The sequence below is a fragment of the Hemitrygon akajei genome, chromosome 7 (genome assembly GCF_048418815.1).
Source record: "Hemitrygon akajei chromosome 7, sHemAka1.3, whole genome shotgun sequence".
NCBI lineage: Eukaryota > Metazoa > Chordata > Chondrichthyes > Myliobatiformes > Dasyatidae > Hemitrygon > Hemitrygon akajei.
Window position 1 is genome coordinate 3,472,373 of NC_133130.1, and position 18,359 is coordinate 3,490,731.

The following is an 18,359-nucleotide window of genomic DNA, read 5'->3' on the forward strand; positions in this document are numbered from 1 at the left end:
GACAGGACGGTTACTCTGTGGGAGTCGGGGACTTGCCACGGGTCACATTAGTTGGGATGCGACAGGACGGTTACACTGTGGGAGTCGGGGACTTGCCACGGGTCACATTTGTTGGGATGGGACAGGACGGTTACTCTGTGGGAGTCGGGGACTTGCCACGGGTCACATTTGTTGGGATGGGACAGGACGGTTACTCTGTGGGAGTCAGGGACTTGCCACGGGTCACATTTGTTGGGATGGGACAGGACGGTTACTCTGTGGGAGTAGGGAACATGCCACGGGTCACATTTGTTGGGATGGGACAGGACGGTTACTCTGTGGGAGTCGGGGACTTGCCACGGGTCACATTTGTTAGGATGGGACAGGACGGTTACTCTGTGGGAGTCTCAGATTTGCCACGGGTCACATTTGTTGGGATGGGACAGGACGGTTACTCTGTGGGAGTCGGGGACTTGCCACGTGTCACATTTGTTAGGATGGGACAGGACTGTTACTCTATGGGAGTCGGGGACTTCCCACGGGTCACATTTGTTGGGATGGGACAGGACGGTTACTCTATGGGAGTCGGGGACTTGCCACGGGTCACATTTGTTGGGATGGGACAGGACGGTTACACTGTGGGAGTCGGGGACTTGCCACGGGTCACATTTGTTGGGATGGGACAGGACGGTTACTCTGTGGGAGTCGGGGACTTGCCACGGGTCACATTTGTTGGGATGGGACAGGACGGTTACTCTGTGGGAGTCTGGGACTTGCCACGGGTCACATTTGTTGGGATGGGACAGGACGGTTACTCTGTGGGAGTCGGGGACTTGCCACGGGTCACATTTGTTGGGATGGGACAGGACGGTTACTCTGTGGGAGTCGGGGACTTGCCACGGGTCACATTTGTTGGGATGGGACAGGACGGTTACTCTGTGGGAGTCGGGGACTTGCCACGGGTCACATTTGTTGGGATGGGACAGGACGGTTACTCTGTGGGAGTCTGGGACTTGCCACGGGTCACATTTGTTGGGATGGGACAGGACGGTTACTCTGTGGGAGTCGGGGACTTGCCACGGGTCACATTTGTTGGGATGGGACAGGACGGTTACTCTATGGGAGTCAGGGACTTGCCACGGGTCACATTTGTTGGGATGGGACAGGACGGTTACTCTGTGGGAGTCGGGAACATGCCACGGGTCACATTTGTTGGGATGGGACAGGACGGTTACTCTGTGGGAGTCGGGGACTTGCCACGGGTCACATTTGTTAGGATGGGACAGGACGGTTACTCTGTGGGAGTCTCGGATTTGCCACGGGTCACATTTGTTGGGATGGGACAGGACGGTTACTCTGTGGGAGTCGGGGACTTGCCACGGGTCACATTTGTTGGGATGGGACAGGACGGTTACTCTGTGGGAGTCTGGGATTTGCCACGGGTCACATTTGTTGGGATGGGACAGGACGGTTACTCTGTGGGAGTCTGGGATTTGCCACGGGTCACATTTGTTGGGATGGGACAGGACGGTTACTCTGTGGGAGTCGGGGACTTGCCACGGGTCACATTTGTTGGGATGGGACAGGACGGTTACTCTGTGGTAGTCGGGGACTTGCCACGGGTCACATTTGTTGGGATGGGACAGGACTGTTACTCTGTGGGAGTCGGGGAATTGCCACGGGTCACATTTGTTGGGATGGGACAGGACGGTTACTCTGTGGGAGTCGGGGACTTGCCACGGGTCACATTTGTTGGGATGGGACAGGACGGTTACTCTGTGGGAGTCGGGGACTTGCCACGGGTCACATTTGTTGGGATGGGACAGGACGGTTACTCTGTGGGAGTCTGGGACTTGCCACGGGTCACATTTGTTGGGATGGGACAGGACGGTTACTCTGTGGGAGTCTGGGACTTGCCACGGGTCACATTTGTTGGGATGGGACAGGACGGTTAGTCTGTGGGAGTCGGGTACTTGCCACGGGTCACATTTGTTGGGATGGAACAGGACGGTTACTCTGTGGGAGTCGGGGACTTGCCACGGGTCACATTTGTTAGGATGGGACAGGACGGTTACTCTGTGGGAGTCTGGGATTTGCCACGGGTCACATTTGTTGGGATGGGACAGGACGGTTACTCTGTGGGAGTCGGGGACTTGCCACGGGTCACATTTGTTGGGATGGGACAGGACGGTTACTCTGTGGGAGTCTGGGACTTGCCACGGGTCACATTTGTTGGGATGGGACAGGACGGTTACTCTGTGGGAGTCGGGGACTTGCCACGGGTCACATTTGTTGGGATGGGACAGGACGGTTACTCTGTGGGAGTCAGGGACTTGCCACGGGTCACAATTGTTGGGATGGGACAGGACGGTTACTCTGTGGGAGTCTGGGACATGCCACGGGTCACATTTTTTGGCATGGGACAGGACGGTTACTCTGTGGGAGTCTGGGACTTGCCACGGGTCACATTTGTTGGGATGGGACAGGGCGATTACTCTGTGGGAGTCGGGGACTGGCCACGGGTCACATTTGTTGGGATGGGACAGGACGGTTACACTGTGGGAGTCGGGGACTTACCACGGGTCACATTTGTTGGGATGGGACAGGACGGTTACTCTGTGGTAGTCGGGTACTTGCCACGGGTCACATTTGTTGGGATGGGACAGGACGGTTACTCTGTGGGAGTCGGGGACTTGCCACGGGTCACATTTGTTGGGATGGGACAGGACGGTTACTCTATGGGAGTCAGGGACTTGCCACGGGTCACATTTGATGGGATGGGACAGGACGGTTACTCTGTGGGAGTCGGGAACATGCCACGGGTCACATTTGTTGGGATGGGACAGGACGGTTACTCTGTGGGAGTCGGGGACTTGCCACGGGTCACATTTGTTAGGATGGGACAGGACGGTTACTCTGTGGGAGTCTCGGATTTGCCACGGGTCACATTTGTTGGGATGGGACAGGACGGTTACTCTGTGGGAGTCGGGGACTTGCCACGGGTCACATTTGTTGGGATGGGACAGGACGGTTACTCTGTGGGAGTCTGGGATTTGCCACGGGTCACATTTGTTGGGATGGGACAGGACGGTTACTCTGTGGGAGTCTGGGATTTGCCACGGGTCACATTTGTTGGGATGGGACAGGACGGTTACTCTGTGGGAGTCGGGGACTTGCCACGGGTCACATTTGTTGGGATGGGACAGGACGGTTACTCTGTGGGAGTCTGGGACTTGCCACGGGTCACATTTGTTGGGATGGGACAGGACGGTTACTCTGTGGGAGTCGGGGACTTGCCACGGTTCACATTTGTTGGGATGGGACAGGACGGTTACTCTGTGGGAGTCAGGGACTTGCCACGGGTCACATTTGTTGGGATGGGACAGGACGGTTACTCTGTGGGAGTCTGGGACATGCCACGGGTCACATTTTTTGGCATGGGACAGGACGGTTACTCTGTGGGAGTCTGGGACTTGCCACGGGTCACATTTGTTGGGATGGGACAGGACGATTACTCTGTGGGAGTCGGGGACTGGCCACGGGTCACATTTGTTGGGATGGGACAGGACGGTTACACTGTGGGAGTCGGGGACTTACCACGGGTCACATTTGTTGGGATGGGACAGGACGGTTACTCTGTGGTAGTCGGGGACTTGCCACGGGTCACATTTGTTGGGATGGGACAGGACGGTTACTCTGTGGGAGTCGGGGACTTGCCACGGGTCACATTTGTTGGGATGGGACAGGACGGTTACTCTATGGGAGTCAGGGACTTGCCACGGGTCACATTTGTTGGGATGGGACAGGACGGTTACTCTGTGGGAGTCGGGAACATGCCACGGGTCACATTTGTTGGGATGGGACAGGACGGTTACTCTGTGGGAGTCGGGGACTTGCCACGGGTCACATTTGTTAGGATGGGACAGGACGGTTACTCTGTGGGAGTCTCGGATTTGCCACGGGTCACATTTGTTGGGATGGGACAGGACGGTTACTCTGTGGGAGTCTGGGATTTGCCACGGGTCACATTTGTTGGGATGGGACAGGACGGTTACTCTGTGGGAGTCGGGGACTTGCCACGGGTCACATTTGTTGGAATGGGACAGGACGGTTACGCTGTGGGAGTCGGGGACTTGCCACGGGTCACATTTGTTGGGATGGGACAGGACGGTTACTATGTGGGTGTCGGGGACTTGCCACGGGTCACATTTGTTGGGATGGGACAGGACGGTTACTCTGTGGGAGTCGGGGACATGCCACGGGTCACATTTGTTGGGATGGGACAGGACGGTTACTCTGTGGGAGTCGGGGACTTGCCACGGGTCACATTTGTTGGGATGGGACAGGACGGTTACTTTGTGGGAGTCGGGGACTTGCCACGGGTCACATTTGTTGGGATGGGACAGGACGGTTACTTTGTGGGAGTCGGGGACTTGCCACGGGTCACATTTGTTGGGATGGGACAGGACGGTTACTCTGTGGGAGTCGGGGACTTGCCACGGGTCACATTTGTTGGGATGGGACAGGACGGTTACTCTGTGGGAGTCGGGGACTTGCCACGGGTCACATTTGTTGGGATGGGACAGGACGGTTACTCTGTGGGAGTCGGGGACTTGCCACGGGTCACATTTGTTGGGATGGGACAGGACGGTTACTCTGTGGGAGTCGGGGACTTCCCACGGGTCACATTTGTTGGGATGGGACAGGACGGTTACTCTGTGGGAGTCTGGGACTTACCACGGGTCACATTTGTTGGGATGGGACAGGACGGTTACTCTGTGGGAGTCGGGGACTTGCCGCGGGTCACATTTGTTGGGATGGGACAGGACGGATACTCCGTGGGAGTCGGGGACTTGCCACGGGTCACATTTGTTGGGATGGGACAGGACGGTCACTCCGTGGGAGTCGGGGACTTGCCACGGGTCACATTTGTTGGGATGGGACAGGACGGTTACTCCGTGGGAGTCGGGGACTTGCCACGGGTCACATTTGTTGGGATGGGACAGGACGGTTACTCCGTGGGAGTCGGGGACTTGCCACGGGTCACAATAGTTGGGATGGGACAGGACGGTTACTCCGTGGGAGTGGGGGACTTGCCACGGGTCACATTTGTTGGGATGGGACAGGACGGTTACTCCGTGGGAGTCTGGGACATGCCACGGGTCACATTTGTTGGGATGGGACAGGACGGTTACTCTGTGGGAGTCGGGGACTTGCCACGGGTCACATTTGTTGGGATGGGACAGGACGGTTACTCTGTGGGAGTCTGGGTCTTGCCACGGGTCACATTTGTTGGGATGGGACAGGACGGTTACTCTGTGGGAGTCGGGGACTTGCCACGGGTCACATTAGTTGGGATGCGACAGGACGGTTACACTGTGGGAGTCGGGGACTTGCCACGGGTCACATTTCTTGGGATGGGACAGGACGGTTACTCTGTGGGAGTCGGGGACTTGCCACGGGTCACATTTGTTGGGATGGGACAGGACGGTTACTCTGTGGGAGTCAGGGACTTGCCACGGGTCACATTTGTTGGGATGGGACAGGACGGTTACTCTGTGGGAGTAGGGAACATGCCACGGGTCACATTTGTTGGGATGGGACAGGACGGTTACTCTGTGGGAGTCGGGGACTTGCCACGGGTCACATTTGTTAGGATGGGACAGGACGGTTACTCTGTGGGAGTCTCAGATTTGCCACGGGTCACATTTGTTGGGATGGGACAGGACGGTTACTCTGTGGGAGTCGGGGACTTGCCACGTGTCACATTTGTTAGGATGGGACAGGACTGTTACTCTATGGGAGTCGGGGACTTCCCACGGGTCACATTTGTTGGGATGGGACAGGACGGTTACTCTATGGGAGTCGGGGACTTGCCACGGGTCACATTTGTTGGGATGGGACAGGACGGTTACACTGTGGGAGTCGGGGACTTGCCACGGGTCACATTTGTTGGGATGGGACAGGACGGTTACTCTGTGGGAGTCGGGGACTTGCCACGGGTCACATTTGTTGGGATGGGACAGGACGGTTACTCTGTGGGAGTCTGGGACTTGCCACGGGTCACATTTGTTGGGATGGGACAGGACGGTTACTCTGTGGGAGTCGGGGACTTGCCACGGGTCACATTTGTTGGGATGGGACAGGACGGTTACTCTGTGGGAGTCGGGGACTTGCCACGGGTCACATTTGTTGGGATGGGACAGGACGGTTACTCTGTGGGAGTCGGGGACTTGCCACGGGTCACATTTGTTGGGATGGGACAGGACGGTTACTCTGTGGGAGTCTGGGACTTGCCACGGGTCACATTTGTTGGGATGGGACAGGACGGTTACTCTGTGGGAGTCGGGGAATTGCCACGGGTCACATTTGTTGGGATGGGACAGGACGGTTACTCTGTGGGAGTCGGGGACTTGCCACGGGTCACATTTGTTGGGATGGGACAGGACGGTTACTCTGTGGGAGTCGGGGACTTGCCACGGGTCACATTTGTTGGGATGGGACAGGACGGTTACTCTGTGGGAGTCGGGGACTTGCCACGGGTCAGATTTGTTGGGATGGGACAGGACGGTTACTCTGTGGGAGTCGGGGACTTGCCACGGGTCACATTTGTTGGGATGGGACAGGACGGTTACTCTGTGGGAGTCGGGGACTTGCCACGGGTCACATTTGTTGGGATGGGACAGGACGGTTACTCTGTGGGAGTCGGGGACTTGCCACGGGTCACATTTGTTGGGATGGGACAGGACGGTTACTCTGTGGGAGTCGGGGACTTGCCACGGGTCACATTTGTTGGGATGGGACAGGACGGTTACGCTGTGGGAGTCGGGGACTTGCCACGGGTCACATTTGTTGGGATGGGACAGGACGGTTACTATGTGGGTGTCGGGGACTTGCCACGGGTCACATTTGTTGGGATGGGACAGGACGGTTACTATGTGGGTGTCGGGGACTTGCCACGGGTCACATTTGTTGGGATGGGACAGGACGGTTACTCTGTGGGAGTCCGGGACTTGCCACGGGTCACATTTGTTGGGATGGGACAGGTCGGTTACTCTGTGGGAGTCGGGGACTTGCCACGGGTCACATTTGTTGGGATGGGACAGGACGGTTACTCTGTGGGAGTCGGGGACTTGCCACGGGTCACATTTGTTGGGATGGGGCAGGACGGTTACTCTGTGGGAGTCGGGGACTTGCCACGGGTCACATTTGTTGGGATGGGACAGGACGGTTACTCTGTGGGAGTCGGGGACTTGCCACGGGTCACATTTGTTGGGATGGGACAGGACGGTTACTCTGTGGGAGTCGGGGACTTGCCACGGGTCACATTTGTTGGGATGGGACAGGACGGTTACTCTGTGGGAGTCGGGGACTTGCCACGCGTCACATTTGTTGGGATGGGACAGGACGGTTACTCTGTGGGAGTCGGGGACTTGGCATGGGTCACATTTGTTGGGATGGGACAGGACGGTTACTCTGTCGGAGTCGGGGATTTGCCACGGGTCACATTTGTTGGGATGGGACAGGACGGTTACTCTGTGGGAGTCTGGGATTTGCGACGGGTCACATTTGTTGGGATGGGACAGGACGGTTACTCTGTGGGAGTCGGGGTCTTGCCACGGGTCACATTTGTTGGGATGGGACAGGACTGTTACTCTGTGGGAGTCGGGGAATTGCCACGGGTCACATTTGTTGGGATGGGACAGGACGGTTACTCTGTGGGAGTCGGGGACTTGCCACGGGTCACATTTGTTGGGATGGGACAGGACGGTTACTCTGTGGGAGTCGGGGACTTGCCACGGGTCACATTTGTTGGGATGGGACAGGACTGTTACTCTGTGGGAGTCGGGGAATTGCCACGGGTCACATTTGTTGGGATGGGACAGGACGGTTACTCTGTGGGAGTCGGGGACTTGCCACGGGTCACATTTGTTGGGATGGGACAGGACGGTTACTCTGTGGGAGTCGGGGACTTGCCACGGGTCACATTTGTTGGGATGGGACAGGACGGTTACTCTGTGGGAGTCGGGGACTTGCCACGGGTCACATTTGTTGGGATGGGACAGGACGGTTACTCTGTGGGAGTCGGGGACTTGCCACGGGTCACATTTGTTGGGATGGGACAGGACGGTTACTCTGTGGGAGTCGGGGACTTGCCACGGGTCACATTTGTTGGGATGGGACAGGACGGTTACTCTGTGGGAGTCGGGGACTTCCCACGGGTCACATTTGTTGGGATGGGACAGGACGGTTACTCTGTGGGAGTCGGGGATTTGCCACGGGTCACATTTGTTGGGATGGGACAGGACGGTTACTCTGTGGGAGTCTGGGATTTGCGACGGGTCACATTTGTTGGGATGGGACAGGACGGTTACTCTGTGGGAGTCGGGGACTTGCCACGGGTCACATTTGTTGGGATGGGACAGGACTGTTACTCTGTGGGAGTCGGGGAATTGCCACGGGTCACATTTGTTGGGATGGGACAGGACGGTTACTCTGTGGGAGTCGGGGACTTGCCACGGGTCACATTTGTTGGGATGGGACAGGACGGTTACTCTGTGGGAGTCGGGGACTTGCCACGGGTCACATTTGTTGGGATGGGACAGGACTGTTACTCTGTGGGAGTCGGGGAATTGCCACGGGTCACATTCGTTGGGATGGGACAGGACGGTTACTCTGTGGGAGTCGGGGACATGCCACGGGTCACATTCGTTGGGATGGGACAGGACGGTTACTCTGTGGGAGTCGGGGACTTGCCACGGGTCACATTCGTTGGGATGGGACAGGACGGTTACTCTGTGGGAGTCGGGGACTTGCCACGGGTCACATTTGTTGGGATGGGACAGGACGGTTACTCTGTGGGAGTCGGGGACTTGCCACGGGTCACATTTGTTGGGATGGGACAGGACGGTTACTCTGTGGGAGTCGGGGACTTGCCACGGGTCACATTTGTTGGGATGGGACAGGACGGTTACTCTGTGGGAGTCGGGGACTTACCACGGGTCACATTTGTTGGGATGGGACAGGACGGTTACTCTGTGGGAGTCGGGGACTTGCCACGGGTCACATTTGTTGGGATGGGACAGGACGGTTACTCTGTGGGAGTCGGGGACTTCCCACGGGTCACATTTGTTGGGATGGGACAGGACGGTTACTCTGTGGGAGTCTGGGATTTGCCACGGGTCACATTTGTTGGGATGGGACAGGACGGTTACTCTGTGGGAGTCTGGGATTTGCGACGGGTCACATTTGTTGGGATGGGACAGGACGGTTACTCTGTGGGAGTCGGGGACTTGCCACGGGTCACATTTGTTGGGATGGGACAGGACGGTTACTCTGTGGTAGTCGGGGACTTGTCACGGGTCACATTTGTTGGGATGGGACAGGACTGTTACTCTGTGGGAGTCGGGGAATTGCAACGGGTCACATTTGTTGGGATGGGACAGGACGGTTACTCTGTGGGAGTCGGGGACTTGCCACGGGTCACATTTGTTGGGATGGGACAGGACGGTTACTCCGTGGGAGTCGGGGACTTGCCACGGGTCACATTTGTTGGGATGGGACAGGACGGTTACTCCGTGGGAGTCGGGGACTTGCCACGGGTCACATTTGTTGGGATGGGACAGGACGGTTACTCCGTGGGAGTCGGGGACTTGCCACGGGTCACATTTGTTGGGATGGGTCAGGACGGTTACTCCGTGGGAGTCGGGGACTTGCCACGGGTCACATTTGTTGGGATGGGACAGGACGGTTACTCCGTGGGAGTCGGGGACTTGCCACGGGTCACATTTGTTGGGATGGGACAGGACGGTTACTCCGTGGGAGTCGGGGACTTGCCACGGGTCACATTTGTTGGGATGGGACAGGACGGTTACTCTGTGGGAGTCTGGGACTTGCCACGGGTCACTTTTGTTGGGATGGGACAGGACGGTTACTCTGTGGGAGTCTGGGACTTGCCACGGGTCACATTTGTTGGGATGGGACAGGACGGTTACTCTGTGGGAGTCGGGGACTTGCCACGGGTCACATTTGTTGGGATGGTACAGGACGGTTACTCTGTGGGAGTCGGGAACATGCCACGGGAAACATTTGTTGGGATGGGACAGGACGGTTACTCTGTGGGAGTCGGGGACTTGCCACGGGTCACATTTGTTGGGATGGGACAGGACGGTTACTCTGTGGGAGTCTCGGATTTGCCACGGGTCACATTTGTTGGGATGGGACAGGACGGTTACTCTGTGGGAGTCGGGGACTTGCAACGGGTCACATTTGTTGGGATGGGACAGGACGGTTACTCTGTGGGAGTCGGGGACTTGCCACGGGTCACCTTTGTTGGGATGGGACAGGACGGTACTCTGTGGGAGTCAGGGACTTGCCACGGGTCACATTTGTTGGGATGGGACAGGACGGTTACTCTGTGGGAGTCTGGGACTTGCCACGGGTCACATTTGTTGGGATGGGACAGGACGGTTACTCTGTGGGAGTGTGGGACTTGCCACGGGTCACATTTGTTGGGATGGGACAGGACGGTTACTCTGTGGGAGTCGGGGACTTGCCACGGGTCACATTTGTTGGGATGGGACAGGACGGTTACTCTGTGGGAGTCGGGGACTTGCCACGGGTCACATTTGTTGGGATGGGACAGGACGGTTACTCTGTGGGAGTCGGGGACTTGCCACGGGTCACATTTGTTGGGATGGGACAGGACGGTTACTCTGTGGGAGTCGGGGACTTGCCACGGGTCACATTTGTTGGGATGGGACAGGACGGTTACTCTGTGGGAGTCGGGGACTTGCCACGGGTCACATTTGTTGGGATGGGACAGGACGGTTACTCTGTGGGAGTCTGGGATTTGCCACGGGTCACATTTGTTGGGATGGGACAGGACGGTTACTCTGTGGGAGTCTGGGATTTGCGACGGGTCACATTTGTTGGGATGGGACAGGACGGTTACTCTGTGGGAGTCGGGGACTTGCCACGGGTCACATTTGTTGGGATGGGACAGGACGGTTACTCTGTGGTAGTCGGGGACTTGCCACGGGTCACATTTGTTGGGATGGGACAGGACTGTTACTCTGTGGGAGTCGGGGAATTGCAACGGGTCACATTTGTTGGGATGGGACAGGACGGTTACTCCGTGGGAGTCGGGGACTTGCCACGGGTCACATTTGTTGGGATGGGACAGGACGGTTACTCCGTGGGAGTCGGGGACTTGCCACGGGTCACATTTGTTGGGATGGGACAGGACGGTTACTCCGTGGGAGTCGGGGACTTGCCACGGGTCACATTTGTTGGGATGGGACAGGACGGTTACTCCGTGGGAGTCGGGGACTTGCCACGGGTCACATTTGTTGGGATGGGACAGGACGGTTACTCCGTGGGAGTCGGGGACTTGCCACGGGTCACATTTGTTGGGATGGGACAGGACGGTTACTCCGTGGGAGTCGGGGACTTGCCACGGGTCACATTTGTTGGGATGGGACAGGACGGTTACTCCGTGGGAGTCGGGGACTTGCCACGGGTCACATATGTTGGGATGGGACAGGACGGTTACTCCGTGGGAGTCTGGGACTTGCCACGGGTCACTTTTGTTGGGATGGGACAGGACGGTTACTCTGTGGGAGTCTGGGACTTGCCACGGGTCACATTTGTTGGGATGGGACAGGACGGTTACTCTGTGGGAGTCGGGGACTTGCCACGGGTCACATTTGTTGGGATGGGACAGGACGGTTACTCTGTGGGAGTCGGGGACTTGCCACGGGTCACATTTGTTGGGATGGTACAGGACGGTTACTCTGTGGGAGTCGGGGACTTGCCACGGGTCACATTTGTTGGGATGGTACAGGACGGTTACTCTGTGGGAGTCGGGGACTTGCCACGGGTCACATTTGTTGGGATGGGACAGGACGGTTACTCTGTGGGAGTCTGGAACTTGCCACGGGTCACATTTGTTGGGATGGGACAGGACGGTTACTCTGTGGGAGTCAGGGACTTGCCACGGGTCACCTTTGTTGGGATGGGACAGGACGGTTACTCTGTGGGAGTCGGGGACTTGCCACGGGTCACCTTTGTTGGGATGGGACAGGACGGTTACTCTGTGGGAGTCAGGGACTTGCCACGGGTCACATTTGTTGGGATGGGACAGGACGGTTACTCTGTGGGAGTCGGGGACTTGCCACGGGTCACATTTGTTGGGATGGGACAGGACGGTTACTCTGTGGGAGTCTCGGATTTGCCACGGGTCACATTTGTTGGGATGGGACAGGACGGTTACTCTGTGGGAGTCGGGGACTTGCAACGGGTCACATTTGTTGGGATGGGACAGGACGGTTACTCTGTGGGAGTCTGGGACTTGCCACGGGTCACATTTGTTGGGATGGGACAGGACGGTTACTCTGTGGGAGTCGGGTACTTGCCACGGGTCACCTTTGTTGGGATGGGACAGGACGGTACTCTGTGGGAGTCGGGGACTTGCCACGGGTCACATTTGTTGGGATGGGACAGGACGGTTACTCTGTGGGAGTCTGGGACTTGCCACGGGTCACATTTGTTGGGATGGGACAGGACGGTTACTCTGTGGGAGTGTGGGACTTGCCACGGGTCACATTTGTTGGGATGGGACAGGATGGTTACTCTGTGGGAGTCGGGGACTTGCCACGGGTCACATTTGTTGGGATGGGATAGGACGGTTACTCTGTGGGAGTCGGGGACTTGCCACGGGTCACATTTGTTGGGATGGGACAGGACGGTTACTCTGTGGGAGTCGGGGACTTGCCACGGGTCACATTTGTTGGGATGGGACAGGACGGTTACTCTGTGGGAGTCGGGGACTTGCCACGGGTCACATTTGTTGGAATGGGACAGGACGGTACTCCATTGGGAGTCGGGGACTTGCCACGGGTCACATTTGTTGGGATGGGACAGGACGGTTACTCTGTGGGTGTCGGGGACTTGCCACGGGTCACATTTGTTGGGATGGGACAGGACGGTTACTCTGTGGGAGTCGGGGACTTGCCACGGGTCACATTTATTGGAATGGGACAGGACGGTTACTCTGTGGGAGTCGGGGACTTGCCACGGGTCACATTTGTTGGGATGGGACAGGACGGTTACTCTGTGGGAGTCTGGGATTTGCCACGGGTCACATTTGTTGGGATGGGACAGGACGGTTACTCTGTGGGAGTCTGGGACTTGCCACGGGTCACATTTGTTGGGATGGGACAGGACGGTTACTCTGTGGGAGTCGGGGACTTGCCACGGGTCACATTTGTTGGGATGGGACAGGACGGTTACTCTGTGGGAGTCTGGGATTTGCCACGGGTCACATTTGTTGGGATGGAACAGGACGGTTACTCTGTGGGAGTCGGGGACTTGCCACGGTTCACATTTGTTGGAATGGGACAGGACGGTACTCTGTGGGAGTCTGGGACTTGCCATGGGTCACATTTGTTGGGATGGGACAGGACGGTTACTCTGTGGGAGTCGGGGACTTGCCACGGGTCACATTTGTTGGGATGGGACAGGACGGTTACTCTGTGGGAGTCGGGGACTTGCCACGGGTCACATTTGGAAGGAGTACTCACCTCCGGCTGACTGCAGATGCTCTTTGCCCACATGCTAGAGTTTGTCCACTTGGTCACATTATACCCAATCTCTTCAAATTGGTTCAAATTTGGGCACCAAACCTCCAAGCAAAATCAAAAAATTAACTATCAGCATAAGCTGGAAGTGGATGTCAGTCGCCAGCTCATTATACAGTACACATTCTAATCAGATAATCCTGCACTGGCCCATCCTCTCTCCACGTTCTCAGATTAATTACTTACCCACCTGTAGCCATCTCAAACTAATCCCAATACCTCACCTTCTCACCACAAAACGTTCCACGACATATTACCCACTAACTCATGTTCTCAGCATGATTTATTTATTTGCAGAGATTGTCTGTCATAGTAGCTGTTTTTCAATCTTTGTGTGTAGTTTATCATTGACTTCTTTGTTGCATGCAAGAAAATGAATCTCAGGGTTGTAGTAACATGATCACTGAAATCGAATACAATGTTCTCCTCGATGGTTGGGTCTTCAGGTGTCTGTAGGGCCTAGGTTGTGATCCACATATTCTGGTGCAATTTGGGCAAGAATCTTAGGGTAGTATACATAGGACTTGAATAATAAATGGACTTTGAGTATTTGCCAGTGATCATAAATCTGTAAGCTTTAAAGGGCTGCAGATGGTGGAATCTGTTAGGACAGGACAGTGAAGCTATGGATGGAGGAGTGACGCTGTGAGGTCAGAAGGGAAGACTTGGAGAGAGACACAGTGTGAGGAGTGATGGACACCAGTTTAACCAAGCCTCGACTCCCTGCTCCTGAGAACTGAAGGGAGAGAGCTAGAGAGGGTAGGTGAAGGTAAGGCAAAGGCAGATGTGATAAGAACACAGAACTGTAGAGACCTTTCAGCCCACATTGTTGTACTGACCCTTTAACCTAGTCTAAGGTCAATCTAACCTGTTCATCCTCACTTCATTCAGAATGATCTTGGACTGTCTGTCCATAGATCCCTGAAGTTCACAGGAAAGATGGATAAGGAAAACATACAGGATATCTTCCTTTAACAGCAGCAGTGAGACAAGGCTTATCCGATCTCCAACCGACTGGGTACCCTGCTTCTCTGTCCTCTCCCTCCAGTCTTCAGTGAGCATAAGACATGCGAGCAGAATTAGGCCACTTGGCCCATACAGTCTGCTTCACCATTCAATCAAGGCCGATCCTTTTATTTCCCCCTCAGTCCCACTCCCCCGCCTTCTCCCTGTAATCTTTGATGCTGTGGCCAATCAAGAAGCTATCAATCTCTGCCTTAGATACACCCAGTGATGGCCTCCACAGCTGCCTGTGGTAACAAATTCTGCAAACTCAACACCCTCTGGCTAAAGAAATCTCTCCGCATCTCTGTTTTAAATGGACGCCCCTCTATCCTGAGGCTGTGCCCTCTTGTCCTAGACTCCCCCACCATGGGAAATATACTTTCCACATCAACTCTGTCTAGGCCTTTCAACATTCAAAAGATTTCAATGAGCTCTCCCTAATCCTTCTAAATTCCCTGGAGTACAGACCCAGAGCCATCAAATGTTCCTCGTATGATAACCCTTTCATTTTCGGAATCATCCTTGTGAACCTCCTCTGAACCCTCTCCAATGCCAGCACATCTTTTCTTAGATGAGGAGCCCAAAACTGTTCACAATATTTAAGGTGAGTCCCCACCAGTGCCTTATGAAGCCTCAGCATCACATCCCTGCTCTTTTATTCTGGATCCCCTGAAATGAATACTAACATTGCATTTGCCTTCCTCACCACCAACTCAACCTGCAAGTTAACCTTTAGGGTGTTCTGCACAAGGACTCCCAAGTCCCTTTGTATCTCAGATTCCTGGATTTTCTCCCCATTTAGAAGATAGTTTGCACATTTATTTCTTCTACCAAATTGTATGACCATGCATTTTCCAACATTGCTATAACCGGCGCACCAGTCATGAGCTGGAGAGCTCTGAGAGAGGAGGTGGTGCACAGGTCCGGGAGTGAAGTTTAAAGGGGGAAAGCTTCATGGGAACTCAGCTATAACCGGCGCACCAGTCATGAGCTGGAGAGCTCTGAGAGAGGAGGTGGTGCACAGGTCCGGGAGTGAAGTTTAAAGGGGGAAAGCTTCATGGGAACTCAGCTATTACCGGCGCACCAACCGTCTGTTGAAGAGCACGGAAGTTTCAGGCGTAAAAGGAAGACTCTGCCGAGCGGAGCAGTCATCAGTGGAGTAGTCTGAGTCACAGTGGTAGGGTTTTAGTTCATTTGGGCTTTAGCAAGGTAGGTGGGTATGAGGAGATTGTTTTGTTTCTCCCTTGCATTTTTTTTCCAGAAGAATAAAGAGGATGTCTGTAGAGTTAGTATTTTGCTCTGGGTGTCGAATGTGGAAATCAAGGGATTCTTCCAGACTCCCAGATGGCCATGTCTACACCAGGTATACTGAGATGCAGTTCCTGAGAGACCATGTTTGGCATCTGGAATTGTGACTCATTGACCTACAGCTTATTAGGGAGAGTGAACAGGAGATCGAGAGGAGCTACAGGGAGTTTGTCACCCCAAGGCTGCAGGAGTCAGATAAGTGGGTCACTGTCAGGGAAGCGAAGGGAAGAGCTCAGATAGTAGAGAGCACCCCTGTGGACATCCCCCTCAGTAATCGTTATCTCGGTTTGGATGCTGTTGAGGGGGGTGTGGTGACCTGACAGAAGACAACCATGGCAATCGGGTCTCGGTGAGCAGAGGCTGAGGACGAGCTTGCTCCCCAACAGGTAAAGCCAGGTAAGCTCCTTTAATTAGTCTAATTAGCTTAGAAGTAGGTAATGGAGGCAGCATTTAGGGCAGTTGAGTGCTCCGTTTGCAGTATGTGGGAAGTCAGGGTGAGCACAGCTGTCCCTGATGACTACACCTGTAAAAGGTGCATCCAGCTGCAGCTCCTGACAAACTGTGTTGGGGAACTGGAGCTGGAGCTGGATGAACTTCGGATCATTCAGGAGGCAGAGGCAGAAATAGAGAGGAGTTTCAGGAAGATAGTCACCCCTAGGAGTCAGGAGACAGGTAACTGGGTGACTGTCAGGAGAGGGAAGGGGATTAGACAGAATGAGCAGAGCACCCCTGTGGTTGTTCCCACCAATAATAAGTATACCGTTTTGGATCCTGTTGGTGAGGATGACCTACCAGGGACAAGTTGCAGTGGTTGCATCTCTGGCACCGAGACTGGACCCACAGCTCAGAAGGGAAGGAGGGAAAAGAGGGGAGCAGTAGTGATGGGGATTCGATAGTTAGGGGGACAGATAAGAGGTTCTGTGGAAGAGATCGAGAATCCCGGATGGTCTGTTGCTGTCATGGTCCAGATTGGTTCCCCTTTAAATTTAGTTAGGTTGCGATCCAGACCATTGACGCCTCGTTCCCTTTTAATTTCGTTTCACGCATCCCTTGAGCTCGGCAATCAAGGTAATCTACCCTCAACCTGAACCGGCAGCTTATAAGCCCTTGGCTTTAGCCGTTCCGGGCGAGAGTGTTAAAGAAGCCTTCGCAAGTCGCCGCTACGACAAGCCAGAGTGATCCAGCCCGCATCGGAGTACCAGCGATTCACCTTCCGTCGCCAGAGTGACCCAGCCCGCATCGGAGTACCAGCAATTCACCTTCCGTCGCCAGAGTGGCCCAGCCCGCATCGGAGTACCAGCAATTCACCTTCCGTCACCGGAGTGACCCAGCCCGCATCGGAGTACCAGCAATTCACCTTCCGTCACCAGAGTGACCCAGCCCGCATCGGAGTACCAGCAATTCACCTTCCGTCACCAGAGTGATCCAGCCCGTATTGGAGTACCAGCGATTCACATTCCATCACCAGAGTGACCCAGCCCGCATTGGAGTACCAGCAATTCACCTTCCGTCCCCAGAGTGGGTCCGGTCAAGGTCAATCTACCAGGGGTGAGCTGAAGGTGGAGTCCTGGCTCGATGCCATGCCCAGTGTCTGTGTCTACCCCTCGAAGAAGAGCCCCAGCTCGGTGCCTGAGCTAAAGGTGGAGTCCTGGTTCAAGATTCCTTGTCCTGTGTTTTGGTGTCCACATTTCTGGCTGCAGTGATCCATCATATCCAAGTGTCTGGTGGCGGTGAATCAAGGTCCTAAGGTCCAAGTCCAAGAGCCGTGGCGGTCCCAGTCCCCAGGGTCCAAGACCAAGGTCCGCGGCTGTCAGTGTTCCCATTGTCCGAGTCCAAGGTCCACGGCTGTCCATGTTCCCCCCGTCCGAGTCCAAGGTCCGCGGCTGTCCATGGTCCCATTGTCCAAGTCCAAGGTCCGCGGCTGTCCGTGTTCCCATTGTCCGAGTCCAAGGTCCGCGGCTGTCCATGGTCCCATTGTCCAAGTCCAAGGTCCGCGGCTGTCCATGCTCCCCCTGTCCGAGTCCAAGGTCCGCGGCTGTCCATGGTCCCATTGTCCAAGTCCAAGGTCCGCGGCTGTCCATGGTCCCATTGTCCAAGTCCAAGGTCCGCGGCTGTCCATGGTCCCATTGTCCAAGTCCAAGGTCCGCGGCTGTCCATGCTCCCCCTGTCCAAGTCTAAGGTCCGCGGCTGTCCATGTTCCCCCTGTCCGAGTCCAAGGTCCACGGCTGTCCATGCTCCCCCTGTCCAAGTCTAAGGTCCACGGCTGTCCATGTTCCCCCTGTCCGAGTCCAAGGTCCGCGGCTGTCCATGTTCCCCCTGTCCGAGTCCAAGGTCCACGGCTGTCCATGCTCCCCCTGTCCAAGTCTAAGGTCCACGGCTGTCCGTGTTCCCATTGTCCAAGTCCAAGGTCCGTGGCTGTCCATGTTC